We start from the raw sequence: 20,431 nt of genomic DNA on the forward strand, positions 1-20,431 counted from the left end.
AATACAGAGTGACTTAGGCCAGATTGTTTACTTGCTTGCATAAATAAATAAATAAAGTAATTAATTAGTGAACAAATGAGTGAGTGAAGGAAGCAAAGAAAGGAAAGAAAGAAGGAAAGAAAGAAAAGAAAAGAAAAGAAAAGAAAAGAAAAGAAAAGAAAAGAAAAGAAAAGAAAAGAAAAGAAAAGAAAGAGAGAAAGCTAACTACTGATATTCACATGTATTGGGGAATACAAACTGTGGAACGTTTTTTGTTGCTTTGGCTGCTTTTGATGTTAAAAAGTACATACTCTTATATCCTGCTTCCACAAAAATGGCATACATTAAATAGATCATTCAAAGCCAAAGAGCAAATCTTAAGCAATGAGTACTCATTTAATATTTTAAAAACAAAAACAAACACCAAATTCCATTCCCCCAAATTCTGGCTATTAAACGAATTGATGTATAATTTGGGATTCCTGTCACAAAGATTTCATAAGCAAGTTGTCCTATGCAATGAGTCTGCCCTGAGCCTTACATAAGGTTACCTTTTTCTTCCACTGAAAATCAGAGATTGCTAAACATTTCTAACATCTACCAATTTTCTTTCCTTCCCTAAGTCGTGTGTTGTATTACTTTATTTTGTTTTAATGAGCCAAAAGAGTTCTTTCCTTCAGTCACTAAAGGGGTTGTTTTGTACTCTATCATGTTTAAAACACATTCAATGTGCCTTCAGTGTGAATGGACTCACTGTTCTTCTAGACATAATTATTGGATACCTAACTAATATTCTCTGATGAGATGTAAGTCAACTGTAAAATCTTCAGCGAGACTTTGCATACTGATGTTAGCTAATTTTACTGAGTACTAAGTGTCTGGAATTGCACTAAGATCTTTAACACATTTTTTAGTTGAATCATTTAGCGCATATAATCCCAACAGCAAAACTGGGGTAGAATACTCACATTTTTCAGAGAAGGAAATTGAGTCCCAGAAAGGTTAAGTAACTTGTGTAGGCTCACAGCCAGAGAGGGGCAGAGCCATGCTGTGAAGCAAAGCATTCTGATTCTAGAACCCAAGCACTTTACCACTGTTGTTAACACAACCATCCAGTTGATGTCTGGGCTAAGGGTTATTAATATGCCTTTCATAGTGTCTGCATTTGATATCAATGAGAGAGGTATGTTTGGGCTTATCATTAGGCACATAGATTACCTTATTCTGGCTCGTAGTAGCAACATCAAGACAATGATTAATCCAGTAAAATTGGTGCATGGGAGTCAAGACAGTTTAGGGCTTGCAGCTGTTTGATTTTTTTTTTTTTTTTTTTTACTTTTCAATCCATTGTTTCGGCATCATGTTAATATCCTTAGAGATATTGTTAAGGCATAAAAGGTGGGCATGCACACGCACACATCCCCCCCACACACAGACTTTTGAGAATGGTATTATAAATTCCAGATCTGTGCAAAGCTCTTTTTATGTTTCAGATTATGTAGAAGGCAAGACTGGGAGTGTAACCTGATGGTTTGCTTGCTTTTCCTCTCACCTGTGCTCCTTGGGAAGCAATAGTAATAGCATCATTATCACATCCTCGTGCTTTTCAACGTAGGGTGTGATAAAGTTGCAGTGAGTGCAATTTCTTCTGGGAGAATAAAACTTTTGCTTTTTCCCTGGTAATGTGCAAAAACAAATAAAAGCAAAACAAAACAGAAAAGAAACTTGAGTGAGCTGCTCTGAAAAATATGCTTCAATAGAGAAAACTTAAAAAAAACCCAAAACATTGTTATCAGGCAAAAATAACACATTTGAATAAATATTTATGTATGTTTTCCTAGTTTTCTGGCTTATGCTCCTTCATGTACCTTGCAGGAAGTTAAAGAAACAACTATAAATCATAAATAAGGAATAAAACGAACTCTATGAAAGTCTCTGATTACTCCATTACTGAAATCCAGCTTAGCAATCATTCCTTTCCTTCCCAGTATATTTCTATAAACAATCCAAAACAAACCTGTAGGATTTATAGAATGCTTTTAATATAAATGAAAGTGGAACCGCGCACAGAACTGGCGAGAAATTAATTCACATTTCTCTCTAGCAAAAAAAACAAAAACAAAACAAAACAACAACAACAACAAAAAAAACAGTGTATTGGGCAAACAACATATTCCTAACGAGCAAAACCAAGGAAGACTCTTAAATAACTTGATATCCTTCGTATCGCAGGGTGTTTCTGTAGGCTATGACCCAAAGCGAAAGCTAATGGACTAAGAAATTTAATATTTTTTTCTACCACTAATTCTTATATGAACTGGGGGATGTCATTTTGCTTTGTTGTTTGTGTTGTTGTTGTTGTTTGTTTGTTTTAATGATAAAAGTGAATCGATGAGCATGAGCCAGCCAAGCTCAAAGAATGACAAAAACGAATCTACCAGAAACCAAAATGCTTAGTTTGGGCTGAGAAATTCACTTTGAAAATAACCTAGGAGAGCTACAGAGCTTTCATATTGTAATCAGAACTCTCGAAGATCATTCAATAGAACCCAGTTCTTTCATTCATTCATCCATATACATTTGGTCAAAACTATGATTTTATTATTCCTGCTTCTCCTAGGAAATCTGGATCCCCATATCCCCTTATGTTGGAGAATCTTCTAGACATCGTTACCTCTATGCAAATATTCTGTGACTAACCCCACACACATCTCATCCATTATGGATATTCATGCTCCAAATTTAATTCAAAAAAAAAAAATCAAGCGATTTGTAAATCATAACTCTGGATTATAACTTTATAAAGACCTGATCTAGTGTTAATTAAAGATTATATATAATTTAAAGTATATTCAAAATGCATAAGAACACCTGATAATGCAAGATAATCCTCATGCTTATTGTAGAAATATAATTTCAAATAAATTCCAGTCATTGCCAAAAATATATTTTTGAAATAAGTGGATATTGGCTCTATTTTTGAGAAAGAAGTTGAGGCTTCCCAAGTGAGTTCACAGCAAGGTGGAAAGTAATATCTATTTTTCTCAAATGTGTTAGACAAGGCCACCAGAAACTATGTTAGGGGCTAAAATTAGCCATTGTAATAAAGCATAAGGCAATACTGTTATACACTGTCACTGTGTTTCAATATGCAATATGTTTTGATGGAATTCAGTAGTTTTTATAAGTTGGAGTCACTCAAACAGCTCCTTTTTTTCTTTGTCCATCTATGTGATGCTTAACAACCAGGTTTATAGCCTTAGCATTAAAAAAAATTTTCTTAAACGTTTATTCATTTTTGAGACAGACAGAGACAGCATGAGCAGGGGAAGGACAGAGAGAAAGGGAGACACAGAATCTGAAGCGGTCTCCAGGCTCTGAGCTGTCAGCAGAGACCAATGCAGTGCTCGAACCCACAAACCACGAGGTCATGACCTGAGCCGAAGTCGGACACTTAACCGACTGAGCCATCCAGGCGTCCCAGCTTTAGCATTTTTTAATGGAGTGTTTTGGTATAGTACAGGCATAGGGTTCATATAATTATTATGGACAGTCAACCATAAGGTATAAAGCATACATTATTATATAATTAATATGCCATGGGCTTTTCCACTGAATTTAAGCCAGTTTTATACATAAGAATTAATGAATATCCCTTTAATTAAAAATAACTTTAAGGCATGATCAATTAGTCAAAACAACTATATCAACACAGAAGTTTCAAATCAAAGTGGCAAGTTTAATTTATTGCACAATAGAGGCAAAGAAGAATGCACAGTAAGGAATAATTCCAAAATCCCACATCAAAACACTGAAATTAAGTTCATCACAGCAGTGGCTATGGGAGAAAATGTCACCATTAATGTCCTCCTGGAGAATTTTTAAAAACAATAAATACACTCATCTGTTGAATTTAGTGCTGGTCTTATCTAGAAATTAAATTGTCCTAAGTTCCAGCTTCCTTCTCTGCTAGTTGAAAGTACATTGCTGTTATGATTAACGATGAACCCTAGAAACCCATCTTGTCCACAAACCCCTGTGGCACACCACAGAGTTATTGCAAGAGGTTTATGAATTCCTGTGTCCACCAGTTTTGTGGACTAAACAAATCACATACACATATCTATTATTACTTTTTCAAATACAGTTAGCGTTGAGAGTTTAACTAAATTAATCCATGATGTTGCTGCCTGGACATCCATTTTGTTCGGCCAACTAGTCTACAGGGACTTTAAACTGACATTAGCCTCTCCTGCAAACTCATGCCTTGGATAGCAGCTTTAGAGTCACAAGCAAATAGAAGTTCCTAATGTGACTTCAACTGTCTCTCCTACCTCCCAGTGCCTATATGCCTCATGCATTCCTTAGAAAATACCCCCCTGGGGACTTACCAAAACACAACTCTTTGGTTACAACTGGTCAATCCAGCCCTAGCTGAGAAGCCCCAAAGTACCCTACCCATTCACACTACTAAAGGCATGGACCCCAGGTCCTGCCTTCTCTCTTTACTCTGCCTTCGTGTCCCCATGCAGCCCCTCGAGTTGTCCTTCCTCCAGGGCCTGTGAGTAATAAACTTTTCTGCCTCAATTTCTCTTGTGGTCTGTTACTGAACTACAACCTACTGGCCAGCATTCTGTGCTCCACTTAGTAAACGTTAATTTAACCAAGTCATGAGAGTTGTTGGTGTGTTTAATCAAACACAGTTCATTAAGCATGTCTCACAAAGTCAGTGCCCCCCGGAAATTCCATGGGTTCCTCTGTATTTCCCAGCCTCCATCCAGATAGATTAGTGCTATGTAACTAAGCCAAGCCAATGGACTATAAGAAGGCATGACAGAGGTCACTTCAGGGCCAGCCGAAGCAGTTAGGCGTCCCGATGCCTACCCCTTTCCCCATTGCTCTTCCCACAGTCATCTTAGAGTCCGTGTCGTCAGCAGGACATAGCCATAAGATGTAGGAGGACCACCTGACCCAGACTAGTCTCTGTATAAGTGAGAAAGTAACTGCCTTATGTCAGCCAGAGAAGGTTTCAGATTTGTCTGCTATAAGAGCTAGTATTAATTATGCCGACTGATGGCTAAGTGAAATAAGCCAGTCACCAAAGTAAAAATTTTATATCATTCCATTTATGTGAGGTACCTGGAGTCACCAAATTTATAGAGACAGAAAGGAAAATGGTTGTTGGTAGGTGCTGGAGGCAGGAGGGAATGGGGAATTGTTTCGTGGGTCTAGAGTTTCATGTTTGTAAGATAAAAAGAGTTCTAGAGATTGGTTGCACAGCATTGTAAATGTACTTACTACTACTGAGCTGTGCACTTAAAAATGGTTAAGATGGTGGGGTGCCTGGGTGGCTCAGATAAGTAAGCATCTGACTTCAGCTCAGGTCATGATCTCACAGCTTGTGAGTTCAAGCGCCATATAGGGATCTGTGCTGATAGCTCAGAGCCTGAAGCCTGCTTCAGATTCTGTGTCTCCCTCTCTCTCTCTGCCGCTCCCCTGCTCTCTCTCTCTCTTGCTGTCAAAAATAAATCAACATTTAAAAACATTGTTAAGATGGTGAATTCTATGTTATGTATATTTTACCATAATTAAAAATAAAAAATAAAGAAGGAAACAAGGTTTCAGGGTGAAAAATTATTGTTTTTTTAATAAAAAAATAAAGAAAAGAAAAAATATTACAAAAACTAGGCCTCAGTTGCACAGAACGGCAAGGTGATTCCCTCAAGAGCCTTCCAAAAGAGTTTAGAATTGTGTCCACGTAATTGGAATAAGAATAGAACAGCTTTACCTAAAATGACTGTCTAGGTCCATTAGATGTCTGAAGAAAAAGTGCTTCCTGGCCAGATATTCCATTTTTGGAAATCACAATGTCCTTTAGCAGTTAAAAACTCTGAGAAATCTTGTGGAGAAAGGAAAAAAAAACTTTTAATTTGTGTAAGCCCTTTAATTTGTGTAAGCCAGCCTTCCTTAATCATTTAGCTAATGATTTTTTTTTGTACAATACCTATTACTATCTGAAATGCCTATATTTCTACACAACACTCTTTTCAAAATGCTGAAATACCATCTTCAAACTGATACGTTAAGCTATTATGTTTGCTTACCAAGTGTCTCATTTTTTTTTACACATCTTGATAACTATGCCTTGAGGACCAACTGCTATCTGTCCTGATCAAGACTAATCCAGCATCACCAGAGTAGAACTAAAAGTTGTTCCTGGATCATAAACAATGAGTGTAAACACACATAAAAGTATGCGTGCACACACGCACACACACACACACACACACACACACACAGAGCCACATTTAATTGAATACTTACTATGAGCCTAACACTACGCAAATAATGCATTATATATACCTTTCCTCAATTAATCATCATCACCACAGTCCTATGATAAAGCACTTTTTTTCCCCCAGGATTTTGAAGATGAGGAAACTGAGGCTCTAAGATATTAAGGACTATGCCCAAGGTCACGTGATTAGCAAATGGGTGAAAGTCAAATCAAACCAGAGCTAAAAGACTCCAACACCAAGCCCTGGACCATTATGTTATATTGTAGAGCACTTTCCTCTAAGTGTAAGATCTGAATCTGTCAAGTGCTTCATTCTAAAAAAACAAAAAACAAAAAAACCCTCACTATGAGGGAAAACAGGAAAGAGAAACAAACAAGAACAAGAATAAAACCAAAACCCACAAACCCAAAACAAATATGTGGGCTTCTAGGTTTCCAAAAAGTACAGCTTTTATTTAAAAATTCTTTAAACATAGTTAATAGCCTGCAAAGACCTAAAAGCTGGGGAGAAATGGTTTAAAAACAAAAAACAAAAAAACTCCTGTTTATAGCATAGGGTGTGAAATGGTAGCACACTGGGTTAAGAGCTAGGCTAAAAAGTGGGAGACCTGGATTCAAGTTCAGTATCTGTTCTCAGATTCTGTTCAGTATCTGTCCTCATCTAACTGGCTGCCATTTGGCAACATCCATTGACATGTCCATGCTTTAATTTCCTCATACGAAAAGTGTGGATAGAGGCCAAACCAGCTGATCTCTAAGGGTCAAAGACCCAAACATACACAAACTTACTGTAATGCTATGAATATGCTTGGTAAAAGAAGAGAGGAGGGGAGTCTTTACAACTTGGAAGATTTATTTGCCCTAAATTCAATCCATGTCAGCTTTCTAAACTGAGGGAGAAGCTACCCTTTCCGCACTTGTGGACCTGTGGGTACCCTGGTTGTTTCATTTTGGTATAAGTTCACAAACACAAATGAATGCAGGGAACAACAGCTTGCTAAGGAGAAGGCAGCGGAGGTCTGAGGAAGTCTATTCTTCTCCTGCCTCGTTGCTTTGTTGTGCTATTGACACCTAGGATTCAGCTGCAAAAGGAGCCCTCTCTTCATCCAGACTCCTCTCCTCTATGGGTGGGCATCTAAGATGTTGATACATTTTCCCTCCCTTAAAATCAGAAGAGGGGGAATAGCATTAAATATGGAAGCCAGAATATAGGACCCAGAAGGAAAAAGAGGCAGGTACCTAGTCTCTTGTTTCTAAGTTTCATCTAGGATCATTATGAATATCAGAAAAGCAAGAGAAAAGAGGTATATATCTCCCCTGCCACCTCTGCACTTGTCCTGCTGACGTTAAAAGGAGTAAGAGAGAAAAAGAGACCAATTGAGATAGGTCACACTCCTATGTCATCATCACAGGGTCTCTACTGAGATCAAAGATATGCATACACACACACATACACACACAAAAAAAAAAAAACAAGAAAAACAGGATCCACATGAGGTATTATGTGCCACAAAAAGTAACTGGCATTGGATAAAAGTGTAGGCACTCAGCTTAAGCTTCTGGTCCCAAATTACCTTGTATATTAAAAAAAAGTACCAATCTAAGTAGCATTTCGATGAAAAAAAAATGCCATTACTGTATATAAGCACCTGTCAAGGGAGTAGATGAATATTCTCCTTTACTCTCAAAATGTCACTGCAAATATTAGCCCTGTTTATTGTGAGTTTTACCCACCCTATTCCCCTTCTTTCTATAGCTCTGTAATAAAAATGATTCAGCTGGTAACTATCCTCTCCCAAGTTTCTACTCTTTGACATTTGGTGCTTTCATGCCTTAAGTGAAGTACAGCCTTAATACTGTGCGGGGGGCTATAGGCGTTCCTTACTTGAGTTGCTAGACTGTGTCTGTCTGTCTCTCTCACTCTCTCCCCTTCTCTATCTCTGTCATTCTCTGTCTGCCTGCCTCGCTCTTTACTTCTGTCTCTCATTCCCCCCTCTCCACCCAACCCCTTCAGCCTGGACTCTTCCCAGTCCTAGGTTTCTCGCTAAGCTTCCGTCACTACCTAGGAAGGAATACCCAAGCCTTCACGTTCTCACAGTTGTAGACTGTGTCATGTCAGATGATCGTTGCTTTCCCACAGTTGCTCACCAACTGCTTTCCACTTATGTAAATGAGGCTGTCTTTGCTCACTGTTCCACTCTCTGACAGTCATGTCACCACATAAGTCAGCTGGAAGGTAACCACTTACAAGTCACGAGGCCAATCGGGTCAGCTAGGATATTTGTTTTTGTTTTTTCATCTTCCTCTTCACTTCCTCACAACAGAAACGGGAATCTGCACTAGAAAAAGACATGTTTGAGCAGGGAACAAGCATTCTCAATTAGCTCCAAGTCACCCTTCTTGTCCGCCTTTATGGTGCATTCTCTCCTTTTCTCCTCCCACTTGACGTAGTCTTTAAGTAATTTCACACTGCTGCTTTCTGATAAACCAGCCATGGAAAATAACTTCACAGCAGGGGATGTATATGTTCTGGTATAAAAGAAAGTTTTAGGGACCCGGTAGCCACCAATAAGTCATTTCTAAAATGCAAGTCTTTATACAAGACATTCACATTCTTTCTTCAAACCCTGCTTTATTTATTTCATGAGGCTCTTCTCAAGAACTGGTTTCTCAAGTCTTAGGTAAGAACATCTTGAGAGTAAAACATCAGAAACTCTCCAATAAAGGAGCCAATACTTACTACTATCTTACTTAAGGTCAAGTAAGGAAGATTTGAATGAGGCTGAACCAATAGAGGCAATTACTTTTGCTCTTCTCCCTTAGGTGTTACAACTGTGGGTCAGTTGGTGAACTCTTCTGGCCTTCATGGTTTCTCTTGTTTTATGAAGTTTATAGCTCCAAAGTATCACATCCTAGGGAGAGTTTAGACTCCCAATGAGAGAAACAAGATCATCACCAACATTATGGACTAGGTATACTCTATCAATTGTCTTTTATGTATAATAATGCTTCGGGGCATATGTCTTTGTCTTGCAGTATGCAGTTACTATAATTGGAATTGTATTCTATATCTAAATAGGTCAATTGAAGCATAGCTATTGACAGAGGAAAATGAATTTCCTCACCCATATGCCATTCAAGGACACCATTCTTTGGTGGCACAGTGAAGGACTCTGAGGACATAAAGACAAAGCAGAAATGAGACTCATCCATTTAATGCTGCTTAGTACAGATATAGAATGTCTCCCAGATAATGAAATAACAAAGAAATACTTTGAATATATTGTCCAAAAAAGAGAATGAGATTAAGAAATAAAATACAAGAAAAGAAGGGAAAAATAAGAGATAAAGAGAATATGGAAGATAAGGAACAAAGTACTAAAGAGAGAAAAAAGAAAGAAGGGGAGAGAGTAAAGAAGAAAGGTGGGGGAAGGGGAAAAAGAAAAGGTCTCTGTGTAAGTCTTTCCATATATCACATGCTAATTAATATTTTGAATTTGAAAATGTGGCATCATGCTTTCTGAAAGTACACATGGCTATAAACACAAGAACCGACTTTGCTTCTTTCGACCTGAATGAGTCTTATGCCTTGGAGAATACATCAATTCTTTTAGAGCCTTCTCTTTGTTGTCACTTTGGTCCATGAAACCAACAACTTCAATCTCATAAAAAGGTCATCAAAGCTAAAAAGCTACTATGCTAGGACTTATTTAGAATTTTGGTTCTAGGTACTTTCATCGTAAGCATCTTTACCTTAGACATCATTGCCGTAAGCATTTTACTGCCTAGTCAATTGTCTAGAAGGCAGTTTTGCCATAAAATAAAAGAGTGACATTCATTAAAAGTTTCATTATAAAACATGAAAACTAAACTGTCAAAAATGACTTTATTGTGAAATATAAAATATTTGAATAAATTTAAAATGTATATAGATTTGTGGCAATGCTGAGCAAATAAGTGGTTTTATTTTGAACAATGCAGGATGGAGTGCTGACCCCCCTTACAGTCAAAAATCTGTGTGTAACTTCTGATTCCCCCCAAACTTAACTGCTAATAGCCTATTGTCGACCAGAAGCCATGCTGAAAACATAACCAATTACGATGTATTTTGTAGGTTTATATGTCTTATCTATATCCTTACAATAAAGTGAGAGAAAATGAAGTTATTTTAAGAAAATCATGAAGGAGACAAAATACATTTATAGTACTGTATTACATTAATTAAAAAAAATTCACATATAAGTGGATCCATGCAGTTCAAACTTGTGTTGTTCAAGGACTCAACCCTACTAGGATGTATATTTGTTACTGAGCTTTGTATTGAATTGTGAAGACTTTCTATGCTGTTGTTCTCGGCATATTGTCATATGCCAATGATAGACAATGCAAAGTTCTATGGGAAATGTAAGTTCAAAACTCTGCGCCACTATGTGGGCCATTATGAGGGCTAAGACTTATATAAAAATGAAAGTACTGTGTCATGGAGAAATGAAACCAAATTGTCAATCAATTGATGAAACCAAACTGTCAAACAGTTATTTTATATATATGTATGTGTGTGTATATACATATACATACATATATGTATATATGTATATGTATATATGCGTACATATGTATATGTGTATGTGTATACATATATACATATATATGTAGTGTGTGTGTGGCAAAAATTGCCTTATGACCAATTTCTTATCCTGCAAAAATGTTTGTGGCAAAAATACTTGTGGCAAAGACATCTATAGCAAAGACGCTTATGGCAAAAATGTTGTACACACAGAAAGCTATAAAATTTCTTGGGAGGACTCTACTTTTTCTGCAGTCATACTCAGTACACTATTTGTAGAATTAGTGGCAAATCCAAGAAAGAAAATAAATTATTGGAGAAATTTAGATGTAATTTAGGGATAGCATAATGAGTCTACCATAGTCAAATTCGTCTAGAAATAGAATGGATAACTCTAATCTTGTTCATTTCAAGATATCCTTAGATGATCTAATCGTTTAATGCTCAGTGCACTCATAAATACCTAATCTTAAAATGCTGAAAAGTTAAAAGTTCTTTTAGCTGAAAATTTCATAATTTCAAGCATTCCCAGATTTGCTGCTAATTCTACAAACAGCATGTGTATACTGAATGTGACAGCAGAGGGAGAAGAATTCTGAGTGGCTACTATTTACTTATGTTGTGCCTTACAGGGCATGCAATAAATTCTCAATAAATGCTCCTCATTATTATATCATATTGGGGTCACTTCCAAAAACAAGATCAGGAGAATTTTTTAAATGCACACATTTAATAATTGATACAAATCACTAGAAAATAAAAATATACAAGAACTAAAAATTAGTATCTTGGTCACAATTATGGCTTGTGATTTTTTATAACAGGTTCTTTCTAGAGTTGCACAATGATTAAGAATACAAACAAGGTCAGGGGCGCCCGGGTGGCGCAGTCGGTTAAGCGTCCGACTTCAGCCAGGTCACGATCTCGCGGTCCGTGAGTTCGAGCCCCGCGTCAGGCTCTGGGCTGATGGCTCAGAGCCTGGAGCCTATTTCCGATTCTGTGTCTCCCTCTCTCTCTGCCCCTCCCCCGTTCATGCTCTGTCTCTCTCTGTCCCAAAAATAAATAAACGTTGAAAAAAAAATTTAAAAAAAATAAAAAAAAAGAATACAAACAAGGTCAGACATAGTCGGATGTGAAAACAGCCCTGCTACTAGTTACACACCATTTAAGCATGTTAAATAATTTCTTAAATTCTCCAGGCCTTTTCTGTTTCGATGGGTACTGAGAATAATTATATGATACAGCATTACTTAATTTTGTAAATGTTAAATTAGATTATTTCTGTAAGATCCTCAGTTTAATATCTTCTATACAGTGAGAGCTCATAAATATTATATAATCTTATTATTTTTTGTTCCTTTTCCCTTGTCTTTGTTTAGCTTCTAATGATATATATCTTTATACTAAAAAAAAAAACAGAAAATTTCTAATAAACTCTAGGACAGATACTTTTGACATTCTTCATATTAATAAGCTCTTGAGTTTATCAGACAAGTCTGACAGCAAGGCTTTCTATTCCTCTAAGGCATGCTGTTGGAACCACAGGAAGCTGCTGTGAAATTTTCAACAATATAAAAGACAATCAAAACTGGAAACTCTTAACTTTGGGGGAAAGTATTAACATATCTCAGAGTTTGTGTCTAAGAGACAATAAAGTAAAAAGAGCACAACTTTAGATTCATACAGTCTGATTTTTAAATCCCAATTTCGTCACCAGATATGTGGCCTTGAAATATTAGTGAAACCTATTTTCTCACCAGCAAGATGTGAAAGATAATTATATCTCATGGATTCACACTCAGATTAAATGAGAGAATCAATGCAGTAAATATAAGTTCTTATAAAGTGTCTAGCACTTAGTAGATGTTCAATAAAGGGTAGTATAATATTTTTATATCCAAGAAAGACCATACCAGGTATAGTCATAAATGTACCCTAGAGATTAGAAAGCACATTTCAAACTATTTGGAGCAAAAGTAGGTATGGTCCCATGATCATGCCTAAAAGAATAAAAATTTAAAGCATAAAAAAGATAAAACCATTCCCAGTTTGTTACCAAAAAAAGTCAGAACAACTAAAGATAATATGGCAAAACCAGAAAAGTCTGGTAAGATTTCACTTTTTTAATGTGCCAACAATCCATTTACTAGGATATAACTAAATATGGATAGAAAATTATGGTCACATACTTAAAAATAGTAATGTTGAAAATACCAAAGTTAGAATGAACTTAGACTAGCAAAAACAATAAAACTAGGAGTGTACAATGAATGATGTGAGAATCTGTATATAGAGTTTGTTTCAAACATAAAAGTAAACAACTACAAGATAGCAAACTGCCTGGATAAAATAAATTGTTCAATGGCAGAAAACTGATCTTGATCTCTTTAATAAAGGCAAATGACGTTTTAACTTAGGAGATTAGAACATACAACATAGGATTTTTTTTAAATTTTATTTATTTTTGAGAAAGGGGGAAGAGTCAGAGAGAGAGAGAGAGAGAGAGAGAGAGAGAGAGAGAGAGATCCCAAGCAAGCTCTGTGCTATCAGTACAGAGCCGGACTCAGGGCTCAAATTCATAGACCACGAGATCATGACCTGGGATGAAATCAAGAGTCAGAGGCCTAACCGACTGAGCCACCCAGGTGCCCCCAACATAAGAATTTTTAAACTTCCCACATTGTAGTGAAGAATTGAACAGAGCCTCAGAGAAATGTGGGACACCAATTGGCTAACTAACATAAGTGTAATGGGAGTCCCAGTTCACGAATTCTGCTTGCTTTCAGCCATTATTTTTAAAATATTTTTTCTGCTCCTCTCTCCCTACTTTCCTTCTGCTGCTCCCATTATGCATATGTTCATGTACTTAATAGTATGCCACATTTTTCTAGGCTCTGTTCATTTTTCCTCATTCTTTTTTCTCTGTTCTCCAGATTGCATCGTTTCTATTCATCTGTCTTCAAGTTTGCTGATTGTTTTCTTTTTTTTTTGTCAACTCAAATCTTCTGTTGAGTCCCTTCAGTGAATTTTTGATTTTTATTACTTATTTGTCAATTTTTGAATTCTCATTTATTTTTTTGTGAAGAAAGCATCTTTTTAAAATTTAAATTCAAATTAGTTAACATATGGTGTAACCATATGTAACTATATTTCACTTACATATGACACCCAGTGTTCATCCCAACAAGTGCCCTCCTTAATGCCCATCACCCACTTAGCCCATCTCTTCATCCACCAGCAACCTTCAGTTTGTTCTCTGTATTTAAGAGTCTCTTATGTTTTGTCTCCCTGTTTTTATCTTATTTTTCCTTCCCTTCCCCTATGTTCATCTGTTTTGTTTCTTAAATTCTATTTGGTTATTTTTATATCTTAATTGATGTCTATTTGATGAGATGTTGTCATTATACCTTACTCTAATTTTTTGAAATTTGTTTTCCTTTAGATCTTTGATCATGTTTATAATAGCTGCTTTAGTGTATTTGTCTTCCAAACCCAACATCTGGGCTCTGAGGTACTTTTTATTGTTCTGTTGTCTGCCTTTTTTCCTCTGTATAAGTCACACCGTTCTATTTCTTTAAATGTGTTTTTTTCCTCAAAAATTGGACCTTTCAGATAATACACTATAGCAATTATAAATGATACTTCCGAGGTTTGTTGTTGTTTGCTGGTCTGTTGGTTTGTTTTTTAGTGCCAGGCCTGGATTAGATCAGTGAAATCTATTTCCCCACAAAATGTGTCTCTGACATCACTCCAAAAAGGACACAGACTTCAGCACACAGTCCTCCTCAAAACACCACAGATGTTTATGGCTTTAACCAGACTATCTTTCTTTCACTATCTTTTCCCCTGACCTCTTCATTAAGATTCTGAGTAGTTTGCCTTTATTGATATTACATGCAACTATTAGCCTCCACTACTTGTTAGCTGATGGCTTGATTGTTTTTGACAATGTGCTGGGGCATAAATTGTCCCACGGTCTGGTCTAGGTGAAATTTGGCCACTTTGAAAGACTGGTATTGCCAGTCTGAGTCTTACTTTGACGATCCCCTGGAAAGAACCTCTGTGCTAAGAAGCAGAGGCTGGGTCAGATGAGAAACTCTCTCTTCATTGGCTGTCCCACTTAGATTCTCCCTATGGAATAAGAGGCGTGCATATGCGTAGCTAGGGGAAACTGGTGTCACCACTGGCTGCTGCCACCATGAAGTATGAATCTTCTGCAGCACAAAGCCAGGGAGTATAGGGTTGGCTGGGTGTTCACAGTTGCCAAAATTACCCACAATAGGTCTTTTGCCCTACAAATCTGGGAAAATGGGAACTATCACCAACTTGCTGAGCACACCTGAGCAGCTTCCTTTGACACAGAGCAGCAGGAAAGTGGGGTGCTTTTTCCATCAACTTCTCTTCCCATATCTTCCTGACTAGAGTTCTGCTGGAGGATAGGCATGGCTTGGCTGTCTTTAGTCTCTTAATGCAGGTCTATCACAGGACACAGCTGTGGAAAATATCATCTGCCATAATTCGCTGGCTGCCCAAACCACTCAGAATAGCTCCAATCACCCTAGGGAACTAGCAGAGATGGGAGCTTCCACCTGGCCACTGAGCCAGCTGAAATAGTTCAATATGGCAGAGCTGTTGGAGAGGGGTGCAACTGTAGCTTGAATGCCATGGCACCTCATTGTTCTTATTGAGTTTCTGTACATTTTGTTGAATAAATGCTCCCAAATATGCTGTGAGCCCTTTGACCAACCTCCAAGAGACTTCAAACGATTACTGTTGCTAATTTTGACCAGCTTAAAAGATGTTTGTCTGGAGAGAGCTTTCCCTGGGCACCTCATACCACTATTCTGGAAGCCAGTCTCCAATTCTGTCCATGTTTTATTACATATGATGATATTATGTTGATAGGCACATACAAGTTAGTGGGAGCTATCTTTTGTCAGGTTGTTCCTTTAAACATTATATGCAATACCACTTCATTCTTATGCTGATTTTCATTTAAGGTCTTTTTTATTAAAATGTAAATATTGCCATACCTCTTTATTTTAGTTTATATATGAATGATAATTCCTTTCCTATCATTTTATTTTAGCCTTTTTTTATAATTTGTTTTCAATTTCATTTCTTTTAAACTCTTGATCTTTTGAGTATATGAACTGTTATTAAACTATTTTCTTCCTGTTTTTTAAATTATATAATCCAATTATATTCTTTTAAGTGATCCTTTTTTTAAAAAACAAAGCACATGCAGTTAAAACCATAAATTAATCTAACATGTATCTATCTTCCTTCTGAATGCAGTAAGAAATCCCAACAGTCTAACCATTCAATGAACAAGCTCATTCCTGTTCTACTTATTGTTGCTAGATATTAGAATTCTATTTAAAAGTGTTAGTAATGTTTTGATTAGCATTCTTCTTTTACAGACTATGATTAATTAACTTTACTGTTTTTTATCAGATATCTTGGTTTTCTATTTTCCTTCTAAGTTCTTGCATTTAATAGCTATTTTATTGTTCCTAATTGATAAAATCCACTTTGTATATGTTATGGATCTTTTCCCAACCACTTTATATTGTATTTACATATGTCTAAGTGCTGGAATGAAATGTGCACATTTTCCAAGTTGAATTGACTGGGAATGATCTAAAGTGTTCTAAAAGGTAGTCTGGACTCTGCTTAAATGTCAAAATTATAGTATATGGCATGGAAATCTGGAAATGGCCACAGAATTTTTTTACCTAAGGATGCACTACTTGTGACTCATGACTCTTCTGACCTGAACTCTAGCTTGCCGAATGTTATTGAAATGTATCATTGTAGCAGTTTTTTTGGTATCCACTCACCAAAAGAGGATTCCCTGTGTACTTTAAATAAATCTAAAGGGTATATGTACAAATCTGAATGCAGTATGTTTCCTGCATTGAATATCTGAAAGGTAAGTTTCTTGTTTCACTTCCAAAATATAATTGTTGTTTAACTGGGTATAAAAAAAAATATGTTGAAAGTAATTTCCTCCCAGAGACTGGTTTTTATTGCCTTCTGTCATCTGTTGAAGCTAATAAGAAGTCTGTCATTGGCCTCAGTGACTTCTCTATTTTTTTCTCTGTAGAACTGTGCAGTCCAATATAGTAATCACTGGTTATGTGTGGCCAGTTAAATTATAATTAACATTCTTTAAATAAAACTTAGTACCTCAGTAGTTACACTGGTCACATCTCAAGTACTTAATAGCCACATGTGCTAGTGGCTGTCATATTAGACAACAAAGATCTAATATCTCTATCATGGAAGAAAGTTCTATTAGGGCTACTCTACACACAATTCAAATGTCCCCCCTTTACCTCTGATATTCTTTAATTTCACTATAATGTGTCTGATGTGGGTTTGTTTTTATTTATCTTGGGTTATCCTAAAAAATTTTCTGGGGTGCCTAGGTGGCTCAGTTGGTTGAGCATCCTACTGCGGCTCAGGTCATGATCTCGCGGTTTGTGAGTTCGAGCCCCGCGTCGGGCTATAGCTCGGAGACTGGAGCCTGCTTCAGATTCTGTGTCTCCCTTTCTCTCTCGCTGCCCCTCCCCTGCTTGTGCTCTGTCTCTCTCCGTCTCTCAAAAATGAATAAATGTAAAACAAAAAAAATTTTTTTTTAATTTTCTGAGGATCTTTAAATTTTAAAAATTCTAAAAGTTTTTCCTTAAACAAGGCATATAAAAATATTTCTTCATTCTCTTTTGAAACTTTCTAGTGTAGTGTGTGTGTGTGTGTGTGTGTGTGTGTGTGTGTGTGTGTGTGTATGGGAGTTTCTCAATCTACACTTCTCATTTGGAAGGTTTTTTCCCCTCCCCTCTGTGCTTAAATAACCTGAAACAATCAGTTAGTCTTCAACTCTATTTAGAGTTTATCCTTTGTATTTATTTTTAAAGCTTCAAATATTGTGCTTTTTGTTTCCATGAGTCACAGTCTTCTTTTCTTTCCAACTCTATTATTTCATTTCTTCCTGTTTTTGTTTGAAAATGTCTTTTTTTAAAAGGTATTACAAAATGATGTATCTATTTTAATATCCTAAAATAATCATTTCAAAGGCTGTGTCAAACCATAATAAATTAATTTCACCAACAGTGATTTTTTTTTTTTTTTTTTTTTTTTTTTTTTTACTTTCTCTCATGTGCTTAGTAAGATTACATGGGTTTAAAGACTACCTACATTTTAGATTTGGGAGTTAACAATCATTTTAAATGGGATTTGTTTTGTTTTGTTTTCTCTAGTTTATTTAGCTATCACCACCATAATGTTCAGTAAAATAAACTACTGCAGTCTCAGTGGTTTAAAACAACAATCATTTACTCTCCCACTTGGATCTACAGGTCAACAGTGGGAGACTTGGATCTAAGAAGTGTTTAGCTGGGCTTGGCTCCATGTCTGCTCTACATTTCTTTGATCCTCATGTTTTCGTGGCCATGAAGGAAACTCAAGGATAGTCCAACCTTACAAGCGCAGTTCATGCTTCTGCTGACATCCTGTAGGCCTAAAATACCACAGAGCCAAGCCCAATATATGGGAGATGAAGAAATATACTTCTTACATGGTGGGAGGGAGAAATAAATATTTTTGAAGGAGAATCTACCGGTTTGTTTTGTTCTTGTTTTTGTTTGTCTTTTCCTTTGGATCTGGGGTTTTGCAACCGCTTCTGCCTAGGGTGCTGGGTCCCTCTTCTACATTTAAGTTTTAAAATGGCAACTGGGGACTCCTGCTCCAGGTAATGTTTATTGGTTATATCAGCAGATCCGGCCAGTGAGCCAGTGAAATGGCTTGAAGCCATTTCTCATCCTGAAGCTCTGCCTTTCTCTTCCTGCCTCCCTAAGCCCAAAGCCTCCTATAAAGCCACAACCCCAAGCAGTAAGTCGGCAATGTTTCAGCCTCCTTTCATAAGCAGTAGTACATCCCAGACTCCAGACTCCACTTACTGTGGCACATTTCGTCCCTATTAAACCTTCAGATATTGCTGCCTACATCTGTCCTAAACACCAGAAGGTCCAAATTTTATCCTAACTCATCACCTTATACAGCTGTTCAATTTCATACAGAGAGAATTGGGCAGAACATTTGAGACAAGCTAGGTCTTTACTATTTCATCTAGTATTAGACTGTGTGTCTAAAGAACAGAGGAAGAGTTGTGTTGGAGCTGAACTACTATGCTATCCTCATTGAAACTCTCCCACTTTTTAAAAACCCTAATCTTATTTGATTTACTAATTATAACATCTCCCTAAGATACAGATGCTCAGACTAGAGGGCATGCTCACTAAATAGTAAGACTATGACTCCAACAGAGCTGAGTGTTGGCTCTAAAATGTTTATAATGTCGCCATATGATTTGTCATCACTCCCAGTACAACGACAGCCTTCCTAGCAGGCTTGCTCTCCTATTCTTCACTGAAAAATACATTTTAGAACATAAAACAATATTCTTTAATAATGGTCTTCAATAATATGTAAAATTTTGTGGCTTAATTTTAATAAGAATTACAAAATATACACATACTCCACGTTATCCAAATATTGTACTTAACTACTGTCAGGTTATGTAATTTCACTACCTTTATGTGCATGTATGTATATGGTTGTATGTATGTGCCAAAGGAAGGCCAAGTGAACTTGAGGGATGGTGTATGAAGTAAATTTTCAAAGTAATTTGAATAGAAGCTGTAGAAGACTCAAAGCATCACAAGTCATATGGTTCTATCAGTATGCCAAACTCAAAAGGACATATGCATAGAATTAATCCTGTTTTGTAATTACTAGTCGTTCATTAGCAGTCAGAATAAGAGAGGTAGTCAATGAATTCCCTTCCTATTTCTTTGTTGTTTTTTTTTTGTTTTTTTGTTTTTGTTTTTTTTTTTTTTTTTTACTTTAACTGTATTTATTTAGAGGGGAGGATGGGCACAGAGAGACAGAGAGGGAGAGAGGATCTAAAGCAGGCTCCACAGTGTCAGCATGGAGTCCAACACAGGGTGGGCGTTCTCAATGTGGGCTCCAATGCAATCCAGAGTCAGATGTTTCACTGAGTGAGCCCCCCAGGCCCCTCTTTTTCTATTTCTGTCTCTGATTCTAGCAATAAGCAAATTAGAAATTTATCTAATTTTTTTTTTTTAATGTAGGCTGCACACCCATGGTGGAGTGGAACACAGGGCCTAAACTCACCACCCTGAGATCAGGACCTGAGCTGAGATTAAGAGTCAGACACTTAACCGACTGAGCCGCCCCTCTAATTTCATTTCTAATAATATCAAAAAGATAACCAAACCATAATTTAACATGAACAAGAATGCTTTACAATGTCATCAAGTGACGTATCTTTAAAATCACTATTCAAAAATCTCTCAAAGGTGGATTTGGAGGTAGGAAAGAGCTGTAACTGCTAAATTTTTTTAAACAAGTGTGTAATATTAATGCCACCTTGTTCAACATGTTTATTCAAATAGTAATCCTCTGGTTTAGAATGATGGTAACCAAGATTTAAAAACATTTACAGAAAACACATATTAAGTGTTTTCAGTCAAGATGCCACACTGAGAAAATACAAAAAGCTT

This window comes from Lynx rufus, unplaced genomic scaffold, assembly GCF_022079265.1.
Source record: "Lynx rufus isolate CCGP_SWC_20201006 ecotype Redwood Valley unplaced genomic scaffold, mLynRuf1.p SCAF_13, whole genome shotgun sequence".
In the NCBI taxonomy this organism is placed as follows: Eukaryota; Metazoa; Chordata; class Mammalia; order Carnivora; family Felidae; genus Lynx; species Lynx rufus.